This window comes from Ochlerotatus camptorhynchus, unplaced genomic scaffold (genome assembly GCF_037179485.1).
Source record: "Ochlerotatus camptorhynchus isolate MF236.1 unplaced genomic scaffold, CSIRO-AGI_Acam_v1.1 ptg000071l, whole genome shotgun sequence".
NCBI classification, from domain to species: domain Eukaryota; kingdom Metazoa; phylum Arthropoda; class Insecta; order Diptera; family Culicidae; genus Ochlerotatus; species Ochlerotatus camptorhynchus.
Genome location: NW_027040561.1, coordinates 435,839 through 456,328, shown reverse-complemented (window position 1 = coordinate 456,328; position 20,490 = coordinate 435,839). Strand labels below are relative to the sequence as shown.

The 20,490-nt window shown below is 39.1% G+C and overlaps 1 protein-coding gene across 1 annotated transcript in view; it reads right to left on the bottom strand.

Moving 5' to 3' along the window:
- The window catches only part of LOC135697532 (uncharacterized), a 336,829-nt gene that overhangs the window by 48,673 nt on the left and 267,666 nt on the right, over positions 1–20,490 (bottom strand). Inside the window, exon 4 of the mRNA XM_065217290.1 lies at positions 7,325–7,354. The gene's annotated coding sequence lies outside the window, so the exon portion shown is untranslated. The remainder of the gene's footprint in view (positions 1–7,324; positions 7,355–20,490) is intronic.

The following is a 20,490-nucleotide window of genomic DNA, read 5'->3' as shown; positions in this document are numbered from 1 at the left end:
TAAAATTAGCACGCTTGCGTGTCCATTAGCACTAATTGGGCTCGGAGGACGAAAGGAACGTAATTTGGGGAATTCATAAGCGACGAGATGAATCATATGCTTGTTTTGAAATTAAATTTAATAACGTCCAATTTGGGTGCGAAATACGACTTTGCGTGCTTGAGGTGAGGTAAATGAGCATTCATGACGTGCGATGTCTGGAATGGATTTCATACCATACTCATGAGTCATGAATGTTATTTGGTCATATTTCAAGAGTCTGCTTTTAACGCACAGAGAAAAAATACTACCCAAAATTTGAGTTATTTTTACTTAATATTGAGTTCAGCCTCTCACTTGCACTCTTTATTGTTGTCAAAAAACAAACGAGAGATTCGACCCAAAGGTATAGTTCAGCCCAATAAGTTACTTTTGAGTAAATTGCATATTCTCATATTTACGTGAATTAAACTTAATTTTGGGTAGAATATGCTTAAGAGTAGGTTTTTTTTGCTGGTGTTAAATTGAAACTACTAAATGCGATTACCTTCGGGCGCAGCTTCTCGAAACAGCCTACCAAAAGGATAATCCCGACGTTGGTGTGTCAGGCGTTGTCATCGACGCTAAAACAGTGCACAGTGGGAATTTTAGGGGCAAAAAGGATTAAAACTGTCTTCCGCTGAAATTACAATGTGAACTATTTTTTGAGCCGAGTCCACCCCAAAATTCCATGAAAGATCTGAAAATTCTCGAATTCAAAGTTAGCCGTTATGGTGTGGTTAGAGTGACTCGACGAAGTGACGCGACGTGATGCGATTGAAAAGGTACTATCAACTTTTCTAAACAAAACTTTGATAGTTATTTCCACGCCAACCGAACGCAAATTAACAGCATCATCGCATAGAGGAAACTTTCCCCAACCAAATGATAGTGTTTGTTTGCGTAGACGAATCTTGATTCATAAGAAAAGTGTTTCCGAAGTTTTGTTCGCAAAAGCTGATGTGCTCTTTTCTGTTGTTGGTCGTGATATGCTCGATTGGTACCGCTAGTTGACAGCTCAATTGGTTCCCGAGATTATTTTCGCCAAACTATAAATATAGCGACTATAGATAACACCATCTGACCTCCGGTCGTAGACTCGAGAGACTTTAAACTCTGGTTAGACTGGAGTGATTTTAATTTCATCGATCTCATAGGGGAAATGTCTCTAATGTTGGCCTATGGATCTAAGATTGGGCCCATCGCTAAAAATCTGCTATTTATCAATTTTATCTAGATGAACGCGTTATTGGGACGTTACTAATGGATATTTATGGTTGCTATTGAAAATTTAGTCGATTGCTGAATTTATGTATGGGCCCAAATTAGGGACACTTAGGCCGACATTACTTGCATTTCCCCTATTTCGCTTTTTGCTCTTACCGTTCTACCGTGGATTATATATATAACGCTTCGTTTCAATGACACTTCTTCGGATGTTTACTTTTGACTCCTTTCTCCTTCTTCTTCTTTTTCTTTTCCTTTATTAAACGTCGGTCTCTGTTCCGCAATATAGTGCCAATCACCGACGGACATCGATTGCCATCCATTGACGGCAATCGAATGTGCAGGAAGGCAGCTTCCACACCTGCGGACCAACGGCATTACTTTCCTTTCGAAGGAAGACGTGACCAGAGATTTTTATGCTTTGACTCCTTTGATATCAAGCTTCTAGCTGATCATGTTTACATAACAAAACTAGTTGGTGAATTCATTTGCCCACGAAAACGACAAGGAAAAGCTGAAACTGTAAGAGTTATAAAATCCAAAGAAAATTTTGGCAGCCACCACATATCGTCTAAATATTCATAGAAAACGCAATAACATGAAAATAAAAAAATAAAATATCTCACATAGGGGAAATGTCTATAATGTTGACCTATGGATCTTATATTGGGCCCATCGCTAAAAATTTGCTATTCATCAATTTTATCTAGATGAACGCGTCATTGGGACGGTAATAATGGATATTTTTAATCGCTATTGAAAATTTATTCGATTGCAATATTTATGTATGGGTTCGAATTATGGGCATTTAGGCCGACATTACATCCATCCAGAAGAAAATTAGTGCAGTTAGGCCGGTAATGTGGCCAAAATCTTTGCAGCCGTGGGCACATTTTCTACACCTCTAGGGTCTTCGCCAAAGTTGCACGGTTTACAAAGCACCAACTTTTTATGGTTTCTGTCTAGTTCTTGCTCTCACCGCCTAGAATGCACTTGATTTTATCATTTAAATAGAGCATCCTAGGAAGAGGGTTTCTTCGGTAAAGTTGTGCATTTCATAATATGGTGTAAGCTAGAGGGGGAAGGGGGGGGGGGCAGAAGAAGATATGTTGTACAAACTAATTACTGACACATGAAATGAACCCGAGTAGTAAGTTTTATCAAGGTTTTAAAGCATTATATAAATCCAAATCGTGGACTTGTTGGCGTGATGAAACCAAAATTTTTATTTTAGAAATTAGTTTTCCCAAAAATTGGAAAAAATCCTCAGAATATTTAATTAATCACCAACTGCTAAAAAAACAGCAATAAATAAATTGAGAGCTGGTTTGAAATAGAAATTAAATCGAAAAAAGATTAACGCAACCTATTTGTATTGGATGTATGCTAGAATCCGAAAATTTATGTCAAATCATACACTGAGGCAAAAAAACTTTAGAATTCCACACTGAGGCAACCTAACGTAAGAATTCCATAAGAACTACTTATGACTTTTTGCCACAAGAAATCGGTATGATCTTCATAGATTTACCTTATGAATAATATGGCTAAAAATAATAAAACGAAGCAGACTGGAATCGAACTATGGACGTTGAGGCTACGTGTGTTGCCTATACGAATTACCTAATTTTGGACGAAAATCATTCATAAGTCACGCTTATGAAATTCATATGTGTCGTTCATAAGTCGAGCCTTAAGAAATTATTACGATTATTTGCATTAGTGTAGGGGGCCCCGCAATTAAAAATAGACCAGGTTCCCCAAGGATGGTTAAGACGACCCTCATTACCGTTTTAAAATTTAATAGTTACAACATGCATTTTAATATTGCATGCATTTTAACAATACAATAAGCCGTGTTCGATAGTTCAGTGTTTGCTCGGCGAAATTTATACCATTCCCTTAATTGAATGAATTTGCGTCTGGCTTTATCATTTTCAATTCATTAGTTTTCGAAAAAAAACGAAAAAAATTAACCAGTTTTTACCGGAAGACTGAGCAAAGATGTCTAATAAGTCAAAATCTTTACACTCAATTAGTGTAATTTGGAATGAGAGAGGGTACTGCCAATCACTGGTAGAGTTGAGTTGAATTTAGATAAATTTCAAATCTTGGGTTTACACATTTTTTACATCATCCCTTATACAAAATTATTCCGGAAAAATTAACAATTTGTTTTTCGGAAAATTTCATCTTGGGTAGCAACCCACCTATGTGCAAAGTTTCATTCAAATCGAAGAGAGTCGTGTCCAACCGATTTGCTATTTGGCGTGGAAATGATCGACAGTCTCAAGTAAAAATTCAAGGTGAACATTAAGAACAGAAGCTGATTAACACCAGGCTGATTACATACAGTTGATTAGTAGTGCATAAAGCTAATTGTATCCCCATAATTCAACCTCAGTTAGTAAGCTGATCTAAAGACTGAAAAAGACTTATTTTAAACTTCAAACTACTCGACAAATCAGCAATGCGCTACACATATTTTGATAGCCTGATTGAATAATATGTGTCACTTGTTGCATTTCCGACATTTAAGTTCTTCTGAATTCACTGCCTACCTTTCTATTCCCAAGCAGCGCCAGCAGTAGAGACAAGGAAGAGGAGCTTTTTAGGAATAGCTCCAGGTAGAAGTGGACTGCGACGACGTCGGAAGTTGTATTAACATTTGTATTCCTGTGTTTTGACTGTTCACCACTTTGAATTTTCAGACCGCATTCCAAAAATATAACTCAATTATGACACTAAAATAGCATTCTAATGGCAATCGAAATAAATCGCGCACTTGTGTCCACATTGTGTTAACTGCACTTGAAAATGAGAGGAATGTTTTACTGTCATCAGTTGTTGTTTACACTTCTGCATTGCAGTATAATACTCTCCCGGTTGCTATTAATCAACTTGAATTTGACGTGATGATACCTTTTGCCACAAATATGCTTAATTGTTCTAGTAGGTATTATAGTTGACGCCTGTAAATCAACGACTGCCGGTTTGAATCCCAAAATGCAAATGTAATTTTTAGACATATCATAACAATATAAATGATAAATCGAATTAGTCTGCAACATGGTAAAGCAGCCTCATAAAAATATAAGATACGAAGCGTCTTACATTATTTTTTTGAAATAACTAGAAAGCTGAACAAGGGTTGGAAAAGACTGTTATTTAATGCTTTAAAAAGCTCATAATTCATGTAACTGTTAATCTTTCTACTGATCAAAAACACAAGATTTAGATGTTTAAAAGCTGGACAAAGGTTAACGTGGTCTAAGTACAACAATTATTCAAACAAAGGCTGAATTGAAATCGTTGAAACAACACTTGTTAAGCATCAAATTGTTACATGGGGTGCCAGTTTCGGAGTTATTTGTCACCCTTTTTGTGCATACTAGTGATAGTTATTCTGCGACATATCACACCACATTATAGGATGAATAATGGCAGTGACAAACACCGTTAATGTGGTTTGAGAACAACCTCTCTGGAATCTGTTTTGAGCTAAATCTGAAATTCTCTGACTCGTATTCTTTAAACTGAATTCGAGTATTTTTATGAGAGATGAACTAGCCTATGGCTAAAAATCTCTCAAATAAAGAATTAAAAAAAAAAGAGTATTTCTATTTGAATTTTAAATTGTAAGGGGGTCATCCCTCATACCGTGTGGTATCCCAGCTACCCAACCAAAAGGAACAAATAAGAAATCACTTGACACGGGAATCCAATTGTATCCACTCGATAAAACGTGAGTTATCTAATCGAATGTAGACTACTCAATGGATGCCGATACGAGAGTTGTCACACTCGGCATCCACTGTACAGTGGTTCCATCATTACACACTAAACTATGAGGGGTAGTTGCGGATGTTAACTCCTATGTACTTGTCCTCACATACCGGACAAAAGTATATCACCTCGTAATTTTTTGACGTAGAACTGCGTCTTTGTGGTCTATGCTGGGGTGCAAATAAAATAAAATGTGTGACGAAATAGTGTTAGGTTTTGAACCCTTGTAACTGTATCGTTTATAAAGGGTGATACGGACAAAATTTGGTCAATATCAACTTGACGTATTTCTTTCAATTTTGCATTAAAAAAACCTGAACACCCCTCATTTTGAAGGTGTGTGTGTGTAGAATGTTGCTTCTATTTTGATTTTGGAATTCACTCTTCAGTTGTCAAAATGCCGTCCAAGCAAGAAGAGCAGCGTATCAAAATTTTGCTCGCGCATCGCGAAAATCCGAGCTACTCGCACGCAAAGTTGGCAAAATCGCTAAAAGTTGCCAAATCAACCGTTACAAATGTAATTAAAGTGTTTGGGGAACGTTTGTCGACAGCCAGGAAGTCTGGATCGGGGGGAAATCGAAAACCGGAAGCCGCTGAGACGACAAAGAGAGTTGCCGGTAGTTTCAAGCGAAGCCCTAACCTCTCTCTCCGAGATGCCGCAAATAAGCTGGGTGTATCGTCTACAACCGTGCATCGAGCCAAAAAACGAGCCGGACTATCGACTTACAAGAAGGTAGTGACTCCAAATCGCGATGATAAACAAAATACGACGGCCAAAGCGCGATCCCGGAGGCTGTACACGACTATGCTGACGAAGTTTGACTGCGTGGTAATGGACGACGAAACATACGTCAAAGCCGACTACAAGCAGCTTCCGGGACAGGAGTTTTATACGGCAAAAGGAAGGGGAAAGGTAGCAGATGTTTTCAAGCACATGAAACTGTCAAAATTCGCAAAGAAATATCTGGTTTGGCAAGCCATCTGTACCTGTGGCTTGAAAAGCAGCATTTTCATAGCTTCCGGGACTGTCAACCAAGAAATTTACGTGAAAGAGTGTTTGAATAAACGTCTGCTGCCTTTCCTGAAGAAACACGGTTGTTCCGTACTGTTTTGGCCGGATTTGGCATCTTGCCATTACGGTAAAAAGGCCATGGAGTGGTACGCCGCCAACAACGTGCAGGTGGTTCCCAAGGACAAGAACCCTCCCAACACGCCAGAGCTCCGCCCAATTGAGAAATACTGGGCTATTGTCAAGCGGAACCTAAAGAAGACCAAAAAAACTGCTAAGGGCGAGCAGCAGTTCAAGGCAAACTGGCTTTCTGCGGCGAAGAAGGTGGACAAGGTGGCTGTACAAAATCTGATGGCAGGGGTCAAGCATAAGGCCCGGCAATTCGGATTTGGAAAAGCGGAAGCCTAACTGAATATTTTTCCTGAATTTTATACTAATTGAACTTGAAAAATAAATTTAATTTGATTTTTTAAATAAACGATGTCACCGATTTACACGCGTTTTCCCTTGACCAAATTTTGACCGTATCACCCTTTACTGTTCGGGAAGTACAAACATGAAAAACCAATGAATAATTTTATGAATTCATCACATAAAGGTTTTCGGTAGTTCGGGATGTAGAAATTTTAATGTTAACGGTATAAATTTCCAAGTCCAAGCTCTGAAGACGATGAATGCAAGATTTAAGGAATTTTCAAAATAGTTTTCTAGATTTTTTAAAAGTCAGCTCTGGTAATTCTTAGAAAACCAGGTCTAGAAAATTTTGAAGAAGAGTTGAACATGCCAAATGGAAACAATGACGTTGAACGTCTTTTTCTCATGAATCAAATAATCAAATCACTCCCGCAACGCCCCCGCAAACTAATTCAATAAAGACAATTTCCGATGTTGCTGTTGATTTTTCTGGATGATTTAAAGTAATTGTTTACGTTTTTCGCATTTTCCCTTTTTCATATGCTCGTCCAAGTGTGGTCCAAAACCTTAAATAATTTAAGGACAAAAGCGAGAAATTCAACATACAAGAATTCCCTGATAGTTCGATGGGTGGTATAGTCCACCCACCGCTATTTGCAGGCTCTCCTCCAAGCAGTCTATCTGATTCTTTGTGGGTGACTAGTTTAGGATTAACATTAATGACATGCCAAAAATCAGCTATCGATTGCACATCCTAGATATAGTGGTGGGTCTTTGACCGCCACCGCACTCTACGAGGGATTCCTATGCAGCTTATTTACCCCTTCTGAATAGGATGTACATCCTTTGAAAACCACCGACACAACTTACCTCACTATTTGACTTTCGGCCTCATTGGATCTGTAAATAGAGAGATATAGAAAGAAAACATAAAAATTTTGATGAGCAAAAATTACACACATTAAATGAACCGTACCAGATGAAACTATCAGTCCATCCCACCGTGTCTCAGGGAGAAAGATTAAACATATTAAAATTAATTGCGCAAACATTTAGCAGAGTCGTAACAGCGAACGAAGCCAGCCATATTATTTGTCAAACGATGCTATTTTCTTCAACACCCCTCTCCCCCACCCAGCATGTCGCATAAAGACTCGCCCCCCTAGTGAAGGAGGAGATGCTGCTGAGTATGAGTTGCTAAGATAAAGAAACACACAACATTCGCAATTGGGTGTGCGCTGGCTGGTGCTCCGCAGCGTGTGCTACGAGCTCATTATCCAGGGTAATAAAAGTAAAAATAAAGAAATACTACTTCTCGTAAGATTCACACAGACGACCACAGCACAGACAAGGTGGAAACTTTTGTGGGTGTAAAGGAAAAAAAAATTGCAACCGAAACCGAGGCGTGAAGCATGATGAATAATTAAGATGTGCTAATGCAAATGGTTTCGGTGGGTCTGGTTGGTCGTGCTTTTGGGAGAGTCCTATGGGACGGCAGTCAGAAAAGTTATAACAATTAGATAAACAAACAGCTTTTTAACGATTCCGGTACTTTGATGTGAGTGGGACTGTTGAACGAAGAGTTATAAAGTGTAAAGTTTAGGGTTTTTTTTTTTAAACGGAATGTCTAACTGCAGCCAAGACGACCAAGAGGAAGTTTCCACCGGGACAATAGAATTCTGGGTTCTGGGACGACAGGCTTGAACCATGTGACCGAAACGGGAAGTCACGGCGTGACACAAAAGACAGACATTCTGTACAAAGTTGTCCTCTTGGTAAAAAAAAAGTTGCTAAACAAATATCGCATACGTTCGCCCGTAAATTGGGTTAAAAGTACACTTTCCCAACTTTCCTTTGGTGACCCTTCCGGGTCCGGGCTTCCGTGTGATAGTGAAACCAGGATTTGTCCAGCACCGGCATCAGCTTAGTGGGGGTGGTTGAAAGGTAGATAATTCAAAAGAAAAACCGGAGTGCAACGAAGGGGAAAATTTAATTTATGAGCCGAGTGCAAGTTCTGAGCAAGTTCAAGTTTAGCCAAGCGGTGTTATGGTGGGCAGTTTGACTGGGCTTTTGTATGTTTCTTTCTTTTTTTTTGCGTGGTGAAGGCGTCGTTGTCCGGTGTGGTTGGTCACGCGAGAGATGCCAAGGTGTTGGGATTTGGTTCGTATGTTTTCCCGTCCGGCTGGTGTGTATTTAGTAGTGAAAGTAGTGAAAAACGAACTCCGATAGGTGTGCACCGTTGCGGGTTGATGTTATATGACCGTACGGGGGAGGTTGGTCGGTTGGTTGGTTGGCCGGATCGCTTTCGGATTAGGCCTCCTCCGTCTTGTAAGGTGAAAGTGGAACAAGGAAAACAAAATTTATTGATAGTGTCAATTTGAATTGATATAGTGCGGAAAAAATGGATGCATGCATGTTTTTGGTTTCGCGGTTGGACGGAGTGAAAAATGTGGGTTTTTATGTCCCTAGTCGTTAGAGAGTTTAACCCAGTAGACCCAATCGGGAAACGTCAGATTCTGCTAGAGTTTTACATAAATGATGCACAGATCCTGTAATCAATCAATGCATGTAGAGTAGGGTGGGCCACTAGACTGATGCAAAATTTGAAATTTTTGCTCCAAGCTTGCTCAAGAAGTTTTAAAACGGGTCCTGATTAGCCTCTCAAAATTGAAGCTCATTTGGGAAGAAACTGACTTGGCACAAACCATTTGTAGCTTATATTGAAATTACTTTGGGAAATCCAAACTTTTTGTTCACTGACTTATAGTCTTTTTCCATATCTCTCTGTTAAAAAGTTCTATAACTAATCTTATGAGAAATTTTCTTAACAAAAACTCTGCAGAAAATTGACTTGCAGCCAAACGTCAATTTAAATTGTTATTAATTGGTTAAGAGACTGATAATCTTCTGGAATGATCCAGCAACTGTTTTGTGAGCAACACTGTATTCTACAGTGTGACATAGTAGCCATGATTTTTTGCTCTATTCTACGCGCCAGAAATCCAATGCAATGTTGCCTGCTGAATAGTTGATTGAGCATAGTCATAAGACATCAGTGACTTGTATCATTAATAAAATTTGTTCCTTACATTTTATCGAAAAGTGTTGAACAAAGCTGTAGCTGAGAAAATTTCCTACACGCACAATTATTACCTTTTAAACCAGAGCAGTATGGTGAATTGTTAGATAGATATAAACTTCAAATGATTTGTGCCGAGTCAGTTTTTACTAAATGAGTTCGAATTTTGGGAGGTTAAAGAGGATCCGATTTGAACTCGTTTGAGCACGATGGAGCAAACATTTCGAATTTTATATCAGACTAATGGGTCACCGTTATATGGAAAAACGCAAACTTGAACTCGTCAAACACATTGAACTTTATAGACTCTGGATCTATAAAGTTCAATGTGTTTGACGAGCTCAAGGCTTAATCTTCAGTAACAAATGAATTTTAAAAATGAGAAGCTTGAAATGTTTTTGACATAGGATTACATCTTTCAGCAAAAAACCAAAATCGGCCACGTTACGAAAAGTGGTCAAGTTTGGACCTCTTATTGCTCTGTCAATAGCGGATGGATTTTAATTCCAAACAAGCCAATCGATTGGAAGTTTTTCTATGAATCCGCTAAAATGAACACTTTATCAATTTTCAATATGTCACTATTGAAAATTACACAAATGTCCAACCGGTGTAATGGTGGTAAAATTATCACCGATTGCCTGCAAAAAGCACTTTCCCTAACACAGATTTCAAAATCGAATTGCATCTGGTCCCGCCGAACGGTGCTTATTCAATCACAATGTGTGGTGGTGTCCGGTCGTCATCGCTACTGATCGGATTCAGTTTGAAGCAGTCTTCAAGATGCAGCAAAGCACTGATGTGCAAGCAGGCTTTTGCACTAACCTGAGCATTCACTCTATGTTCACGCATGCACTCAGGCAAATGAACTTGCACCCCAGCATGAGTGCAATGTTTACGTTCTAACATAGCTTGCTTTAGCGTTTGAAAAACATCGTTCGTACTCAAGCGCTCATGTGACTGGCAAACGCGGTACATTTTCAGCGTGGTGGAAAACTAATTTTTATCCTAATATTTATTATTGAAAGGAAGTTATTGCTGGTAAGTACCCTGGAAGCGGTTGTTATTGCGAAGCTATCATGCGATATCAGCTATCAGCTGCCATAAGTAAATTTCAACAAATCCCATAAATAATTCTCCTACTGGTTATTTGATAATGTGTTCCACAATTTTATGAATTTGGTAATTTGGTTCATTAAATAATTCAATAAATAATTTTCTACTGAATAATTCAACCTCGAACCATGAACTTTGAGTATATCAGACTGGAATGTTCACCTCTCGTCTGTTATTACTATGAAAGATGTGTAGGCTAAAGGCGTATAAGAAGCGTTCATCGATTTCATCTGCCCTTTCTGTTGCAACCTAGCAAGCCTCAATGTTCACACTTGCGTACAGGTACGAAGTATCACGTTCGATGTGCAGAGTACACCTGAGTTCGAAAGGTAACATGCGCGTTCAATGAACGTGCACTGAAGAAATTGAAACTCAAGCTCACCGCCGTCTATGTTTCGTGAAGACTGGTTTGAAGTGGTACATAAACATTCTCGAAATGACCAGAAACACTTCGAATTAAGGTAAGGTTTTCTTCAGGACGCTAAAAAAACTATCTCGAATTTATATGATTGATCGCGAATATTTCGCTATTGGAATATTTTAGCAAGGAGTTCCTCCAATCAATATTCCCTTTTTTTTATTATCCATTTAATAAACCAAAAATTCCGTGCGTTTTGTGCACGAAAATGTGAAATTTTGTCATCAGAAATCGAGGCATTTCCGTGATGGGAAAAAGTGGTTTCCCTAGCACAGTCGTCGAATATTGATACCGAGTACGTTATCCTATGTCAAATCTACGGTCGTGCCTTGGATATAACCTCTTACTTTATTTTTGCAATATGCATAGTTCTCACACATTTTAAACTTTTTGAAATTCTGTACTTAAAAGCTATAATACTTCTATGAATTTTCAAGAATCTGGAGTAAAATTCTTTGCTTAGTTATTATAATTATTATAATTTCTAACGACCTCATTCCAAAGGGAGTTTTGGGAAAAAATCTTTGAGAAAAACATCAAGTGCAATCTGTTTTCAAGGTAGTTCTGAGGAATTTTCGATTTCATGTGGCGAGTTGCTTATCGAGTAGAATTTCAAGAAAACTCTGAATTGAATTCAAAGTATATTTTAATAATTACTCATGGGAATTTCTGAGGAGCAGAACTCCTGTGAACTTTAAAGGAAATTCCAAGGCATTCTGAGGGAAATTTCATAAGGTTTGCGGGAGAAATCTAAACAGAAGCATAAGTCCATAAGTGGGCATTTTTGGATAATACCTAGGGGGTGAGGTAAATGCTAAAAGGAGGATTACAATTAAATCTAAGAGTAACTCCCGGAGATCTTCAAAGAGTTTACCAAACAAATTATGAGGAGAAATCTAAGGAATTTTTTGAGGAGAAATGTTAATGAATACATAGAATTTTTAATGTGAGTAGAATTCCAAGGGAAGAAGTGAGATTCAAAAGGAAATCTGAAATGAATTCAATGACAATTCTAAGAATTTTTCCAAAGGATTTCTTACTCAGGAGAATTCCAAACAAATTTCGTGAATAATTCCAACAAAATTTTGAGGAATAACGTATGCGATTACCCTGCTACCTGGTGGTGAATTCAATCATAGCAACCCTGCTGTGTAGGTTGTGTACAGAAAAAAAATGACAGCGTTATCAGTTGATTTGCAGCATGGTGAAAACAGTCAAGCAACTACGCTCGATGGTTTATTTGTACTGCCAGCTCCACCCGGAGCGAAGAAGATGGGCATCGTGAGGCACTTCGTGTCCGTCGAATATAGCCGATCCGGCATTTACAACATCCTCCCTCTTCTGGAGAAAGGTGAGAGCGTCGAAAGGTTCCGGCCGCCCGACGATGCTGCGCGACCGTAAAGTGCTGCAGAAGAGGAAGACCGAGGTCAAGGTGGTCTCATCGTTTCGCACTTTGGGCCGGGACGTCAGAGCAACCGGCCAAATGGTGAAGAAGTACCTGGACAAGATGGACATTGTTATGCAGAAGCGTCAGTCGAGGCCGGCTATAACCCATAGAAGGAGCGGCTGAAGGTGCTGGTGAAAAACATTGTTCCGGCGAAGCGCGACGTCATGGTCGTGGAAAACTGCCAATCCCCTGCTGCGATCGATAGAACATTTTTGGGCGAACCTCAAACGGATGATCTATTCCAATAATTTCTTGACCAAAACGGAGGAGCAGCTGATCGCCAGGACCACGAAAGAGCAGAAAAACATGCCGACATCCATCTTTTCATCGGCCATGTCGAAGGTTCCAGTCAACTAACACAAGGCCGAAACAATTTTGTAGAAGGCTTAATAAAGGGTGATACGGTCAAAATTTGGTCAAGGGAAAACGCGTGTAAATCGGTGAAATCGTTTATTTAAAAAATCAAATTAAATTTCTTTTTCAAGTTCAATTAGTATAAAATTCAGAAAAAATATTCAGTTAGGCTTCCGCTTTTCCAAATCTGAATTGCCGGGCCTTACGCTTGACCCCTGCCATCAGATTTTGTACAGCCACCTTGTCCACCTTCTTCGCCGCAGAAAGCCAGTTTGCCTTGAACTGCTACTCGCCCTTAGCAGTTTTTTTGGTCTTCTTTAGGTTCCGCTTGACAATAGCCCAGTATTTCTCAATTGGGCGGAGCTCTGGCGTGTTGGGAGGGTTCTTGTCCTTGGGAACCACCTGCACGTTGTTGGTGGCGTACCACTCCATGGCCTTTTTACCGTAATGGCAAGATGCCAAATCCGGCCAAAACAGTACGGACCAACCGTGTTTCTTCAGGAAAGGCAGCAGACGTTTATTCAAACACTCTTTCACGTAAATTTCTTGGTTGACAGTCCCGGAAGCTATGAAAATGCTGCTTTTCAAGCCACAGGTACAGATGGCTTGCCAAACCAGATATTTCTTTGCGAACTTTGACAGTTTCATGTGCTTGAAAACATTTGCTACCTTTCCCCTTCCTTTTGCCGTATAAAACTCCTGTCCCGGAAACTGCTTGTAGTCGGCTTTGACGTAGGTTTCGTCGTCCATTACCACGCAGTCAAACTTCGTCAGCATCGTCGTGTACAGCCTCCGGGATCGCGCTTTGGCCGTCGTATTTTGTTTATCATCGCGATTTGGAGTCACTACCTTCTTGTAAGTCGATAGTCCGGCTCGTTTTTTGGCTCGATGCACGGTTGTAGACGATACACCCAGCTTATTTGCGGCATCTCGGAGAGAGAGGTTAGGGTTTCGCTTGAAACTACCGGCAACTCTCTTTGTCGTCTCAGCGGCTTCCGGTTTTCGATTTCTCCCCGATCCAGACTTCCTGGCTGTCGACAAACGTTCCCCAAACACTTTAATTACATTTGTAACGGTTGATTTGGCAACTTTTAGCGATTTTGCCAACTTTGCGTGCGAGTAGCTCGGATTTTCGCGATGCGCGAGCAAAATTTTGATACGCTGCTCTTCTTGCTTGGACGGCATTTTGACAACTGAAGAGTGAATTCCAAAATCAAAATAGGAGCAACATTCTACACACACACACCTTCAAAATGAGGGGTGTTCAGGTTTTTTAAATGCAAAATTGAAAGAAATACGTCAAGTTGATATTGACCAAATTTTGACCGTATCACCCTTTAGAAGAAACCAGCTATATTGAAAATGTCTGGTGGACCCTTTAAACGTAGGTTTTAAGGAAAATTTGTGCCATTGAATAACCTTTTGTCGTTTTTTTTTCATCGCCATCCGAGATTAGTTTTTTTTCAAATATTTTTCAATGCATACGTCATTTCAATGGAATTTCGAGAATATTCTGGTGATATTTTTTAGAGCATTTATAAAAGTCTTCATAATGAATTTTTAGAATAATCTCTGCACCACTGTGAAATTTTCGAAGATTTTCTGAAATTTCTGAAACTTTTTTAAGTTTCTGCAATTTTATTGGAATAAAGGGAAATACTTAATATAGTGCTATGATAATCATTGAAGTTCTCAAAATTTTCTGCAATACATGGAACTGCCGATAAATTATCAACTCTAATCCATAACTTCTTCAACAGTCTAGACCTCCCAACAGATTTCTGATTTTCCTTATAAATCTCTAGACTTATACCTGAAATTCTAAAAAAATATGAGAACCCGCTTTTTTGCTGAAATGAATTGGATTGCCTTGAAGCTTCCACAATTTTCCTTAAGTTATATAAACATTATGATCGCTCTCTGAACATATAAGCTCCTTTTAAGTTGCTGCAAATTCACTTAAGTTAATGGGATTGTTTCGAAGCTTTCTGATCGTCCTTAAAGTACTCGGAACTTCGCTGAATATCACAAAACTACATAAAAATATCTAAATGTGTTAGAAGTTCTTTGGAATTTCTTAAAGATATCGGTGCTTGCTAAAAGTTCACGCATTTGTTTTGTTTTTAATGGAACTTCGTTGATATTCTCTAATCACCTTAGCTGAATTTTCGAAAATTTTTGAATTTCCTGAAATTTTAATTATATAACACTCTCTTGAAATACCCTCGCATTTTCCGGATGTTCAAATAATTTTGATTGCTTTCAAGAAATTCTCTCGGATCTTTGTTGAAGATTCCGGAGTTTCTCAAAACTGCTATAAGGTTTCTGCAATTACCTTGAAATTTTTTGAACTGCCCTTTTCTGATTTTCTGATCTGTCTTGATGTTCACCGAGCTTCCCTGAATCTCTCAATTGAAGATCTCGGTTCTGCTCTGAAATAAATGAAATTTTCGTAAACTCGTTTTAACGTCCCTGAAATTCTCTGGACTTCTGTGAAGTTCTTGAAATATTTCTGAAGTTTTCATAATATCTCTGAAGGTCTCTTTACTTGCCTGAAATTCTCGGAACAGCTTAATACCCCGTTCACATTACAGCGTATATCACGTGATATACGCTGTCTTGCAATAAGCACTCATACACCTAGTTTTCACAGGAAATCCTATGTATGAGTGCTCATTGCAAGACGGCCTGTGTTACGTGATATAGGATGTAATGCGAACGGGGTATAAAGGTTCTCGATTATTTTTTTGGCACATCATGGAACTGTCCCTAATTTTTCTAAACTCACGCTAATAGATCTTTAATCTACTCCAAGTTATAGGAACTCCCTTAGGATTCCTGAAATTCCACAAATATCTCTAGATCTAGCTTATTTGAGGTACTAATAACTTCTTAAAAGTTTCGACAACTCTCTTCAAGTTCTCTATAAATTCTGAAGTTCTCTTGACACCGTTGAAGTTAGTTAGTTAGTTAGTTAGTTAGTTTTCTTTATTGAAGATGCTAGTTTCAAATAACAGACTAAAGTGGTAATTTTTATACGATAGATGAGGAGGAGATGAAAGTATAGAATTGATAGTTCCGTTTAGAGTACGGCAGTGTGAAAATTGCATAAAGAGAGTAGGCAGCGAGCTAGGACAACTTTTAGGAAGGTACAAATCGGTTTTATCATCTCTCCTCCTTTGGAGAGGGATGGTGAGGGGTGTCCCCCCCGCCACCACTGGCAAAAAGAGATGATCGCCGACCGCTCAAGTACCAACGATGTGTTTGAAACAGTTCTACCGATTTTTACCGCACACCAGTTGTTATTTGAAGGAAGGCATCCAGTCGTAGGTTTTGGAAATTGCAGCTATTGTTAAAACCTACCAAAACCTCACAGTTCCCTGAATTTATTCCAAATTTAATATTTTTCCATCTCTCTTAATTTTACGATTGCACTTCTGTAAAGACACCTAAGAAATCTACAAATATTCTTGAACATCTAGAAAGTTCCTTGGAATTTAATGAAGTTCTCAAAACCGCCAAGAAGTTCATGGAGCTTTTTGAAGTAAGATTTCAGAAAAACTGCAATGAAGTTCCCTAAACTGAAGCGAGAATTTCTGAAGTTCTTAGAAGTTCATTGAACTATTTTTAGATCTTCTACAAATTTCCCCAATTTTTTTCAAAATTCCTTACACTTATATGAAGTTTTACGCAGCTCTTCAAAATTCTACGAAATTCGCAAAACATCTATAAAGCTTACCGCACTTCTACGTTTTGCGATGATTTTCCGCGAAGTACAACGAACGAAATTTCTTGAATTTGTACTTAACTTCCACAACAACTCCAAGTCCATTAGGTTTCAAAAAAAGTTTCCTGAAATTATATAGAGTTTCCCGATCAAGAATGAGCTTCCCTGAAATAAAATAATGTTCCCTTAATTTCTTCGAATTTTTCACTTCTACGCAATTTTCAGAACTTTTCCAAGTTCCTTTTTTCTACGATTTTTTTCTGAAGATCTATGAAGTTACCATAATTTCTACTAAGTTTCCTCAATTTCTACGATGTTCCCTGAACTTTTTAGAAGTCCTTGAAGATTTACGAAGTTCCCAGAAGATAAAGAAAAATCCCTGGGATCATGGCTGATTTGTAGAGCCTGAAGACGTCTTATTATGCCATCGATTAAATATCGATATCATATAATTTCTCAAAATTGTTTCTTCTAATCCATAACATAATAAAAGTAGTCAACATGAAGGGCTTTAACAAAATCTTTGTGGTCCAATTTTACTAATCGTTGTTAAATAGTATCATCGAATTTGTCAAGCTTGACAAAATACCGGCGAACCAAAAAAAAAACACCACGAATTGTTGAGAAGGAGGGCCTAGATAATTCTGGAGGGGGCCTGGACGCCTTGGCACCCCCATTATCTACGCCAATGAGCACAATTCGAATTGTTCGATAATTGGAACAAAATATAGGCACCGATTGGACTATGAGATCCTACACACTGAAAGAAGAATGATCAATCTTAAAATAAATTCACGTTAAAAATGTTAAAATAGTGACTGACTAAAAGAAAAGGTAACTACATTTAGTGACTTGGCCTATAACAAGAAGCTTTTTAATGGCTTTAAAAAAATATATACCAAGCCCTGAAATGGGTAATTTTGCCACAATATTTATTTTTACTGTGTCTGGAACTGGTTCTGGAGGTTTCGTTAATGTGAGTAAATGCTTTCAACTAATATCAGGCTTATGAAGTATCAAACTTAATGATTTTAACAGAATATGAACATTTTACATGCTTTCTGGTGTCACCTGGCAAAAATATTCAATTTTAGACATTTCACAGACATCCAGAAACATTTCCGGGACGTCCCGTATGACGCCAAATAACAATCTCGATAGAACCCAGGCTTGTTGATATCAAACTGCATGGTTTTACTAGACACACTGACCAAAATTACTATTTTCTGAGCGTCTGGAATCACTTCCAGAATCATCGATCACGCAGTTTGGCAATGTACGGATAATGACGCTGCCAGAGAGCGACTTTTGAATACCCTCGAGGCCCAATGAAGACAACCCTATGTTCCTATCAGAGACGTGTTGGGAACTCGCGATATCTGCTATATGCAGTAGATTTATGTGTTTCTTCAAATGTCTAGTATAAGAATTTAATTCCTTTGTCTTTTGTCTCTCTTTAATAGTTTTTGTTTGTCTTGTCCCCCCGTCTCGATGAGTCTCATCGTCGCCCACTGGTCACCATAGCCGGTCGAACCCCAGACGAAACTAGAACCGCACTACCGTTAATACTGGCGACAACGCTCTGATGAGACAACGAAACCTTACCCCCAAGCTCCTCCCCTTTTCCTATCCTTCGACAATATACCTCTCTAACCTCGAGTAAGCCGCGAGTATTCGGCCCAACTCCTACTAGACATAGAATTAAGAGAATTTTGTTACAAAGAACAATGAACTATCGGCTCCGTAAAGCTAACGCGATTGAGCCTACCAAATAAACGAACTAGATAAAAAAAAAACTTCCAGAATCACTTCCGGCATCACTTCTGGAATCACTTCCGGAACTACTTTCGGAACCACTTCTGAATGTTCGGATAGGGCGAGTTAGTGCTTAAATACAAGAGGATTGACGATCATCAGGTTTCGAGCATTAACAGGAAATATACGTTTTATATCTGTAATCCGGGCAAAATAACTTTTTTTTGCAATTCTTCGGGCTTCCAAAACCAATTCCGGGCAATCCCATGTTTGATAAAATAACGATCTTAAGAAAACCAGGTCTTGTTGGGCATCAAATGCCATGATTTGGCTGAATATGTTTCTATTTCATGTATCATCTGGACAAAATTAACATTTCCCAGCTGTCCGGAACCGGTTCCAGCAGTACAACTAGGATGAGTTTGTGCTGTTTGGTAATTGCTTTGTCTTGTCTTGTAGAGATCTATGGAATACTAGCGACACTTCATTGAAACTGATTGATAATCTAAAGAGATATAACGATATTGGATTCTATTGTTACGACAAGCACTTTAGCACACCTGTTGGACGGAAATTTGACGAATAGAAACAAGTTTCCAACTATAGTGCTACTAATCTGAGAAGTTTAGAACGTTGTTAAATCTAACATTTAATTCAATCAAAAACTGTTTTACAGTGCAAATAAATGTAAATTCAAATCATTGGCAGAGCCCTAAGTTCTGAATCGGAATCAAAACGGTTCACGGCTAATTATTGAGAATCGTAAATTTCCCAAAACTTTTTGATTTATTCATCAGCCGGGCGATCTTTCACACGGATCTCAGTTTCACTCTCAATTTTCCCACCCAAAGCGTAGGCGCTTCTGTTGTCGGTAGGTATCAGCAGAACTCGAAAGCAAAACTTCCAACCATTAAGCAACATTCGATTTCAATTCTCTCGAAACAGAAGAAATTATTAAGACCCACAAAAACACAATCCCACAACAACAACCCGTCGGGGTTGCCACCGCCACCACCGCCACCGGAGACGGCCGTATCGAAAGTGGAAGTTTTCTCATTCACAGAAAGAACGAGTTGGCGCGCGCACGTCTTCCCGCAGAAACAATGATGAATAATTAACGACTCGTAAATTTGGTAAACGCCTTCATTTTCGAAACAAATAAAGCCTCGAAAAAATAGATCTAGTGCACGATTGGCACCCTCTCGCTGCGTTCATCAAAGATTGGCAAAAAATAGGTTAAGAAGCATCATCCGTCCGAGAGATTCTGCCGTGCGTCCGACCGTCTGCCACAAGACCCGGGGGGAGGGATTTTCCCATGAGTTTGAGTTTCGCTTGGTCGCAATTCATTTTTCACCATCTAGCAAAAGCAGCAACAGCGGCTGGCGGGGGTGATGTCGAAAGTGAGATTTTATTTTTCTTGGCGTCTATTCCGGCTTGAAGTACTTGTTTTGATTCCCACGAATGGCGATTGAGAGAGCCACCTCCTACCGTGAATCGGAAAACAACGTTCAACTGCAAAGTGATTGCAGAAATCGAGTTTTTTTTTACAAGTGCTGGTGCTGTGCGGCCGAGCTTCGGAATCAGCGACCGACGATGGATTGGACCTGTGAACGATTATTAAATTAATAATTACAAATTCATTAAATTTTTGCGCCGTCTAGGGAGCAACAAGTTGGCGCGATGAAAAAGTTTCTGGCCGTGTTTGAGCTTTTGGGTAGCGCCACAGCTGCAGCGGCAGTGGAGGAAGGAAGTTCGGAGCTGTGGGCATAGCTGTGCGCCATCTGTCCGATGCAGGATTAGAGGATGATGGTGTCTGACGAGTTCGAGCATGAAATTGTCGTTAAGTGGAAGATGCTGTACAGCGTTTCGTCTTTCACTCGAACGTTTTCGAACCTTTAAGTTGCATTGTAAGTGACCCAAAATGTGAAAATTGTTCCGTTTCTGCATTGCAACTGGTGTGGTTACGGGACAGGTCCGGAGCACTTTAGTTTAAACCGGTTTGTTGCAAGGGTGCAGGTCGTCGTGCAGAGAATGACGAGGGCAAATTAAGAGCATTTCGAGTACAATACTACTTAGGTCGATCCAGTGAATTTTCGACCACTTATGGAAGAGTTGGGCCTCAGGTTAAGGGATAGTATTA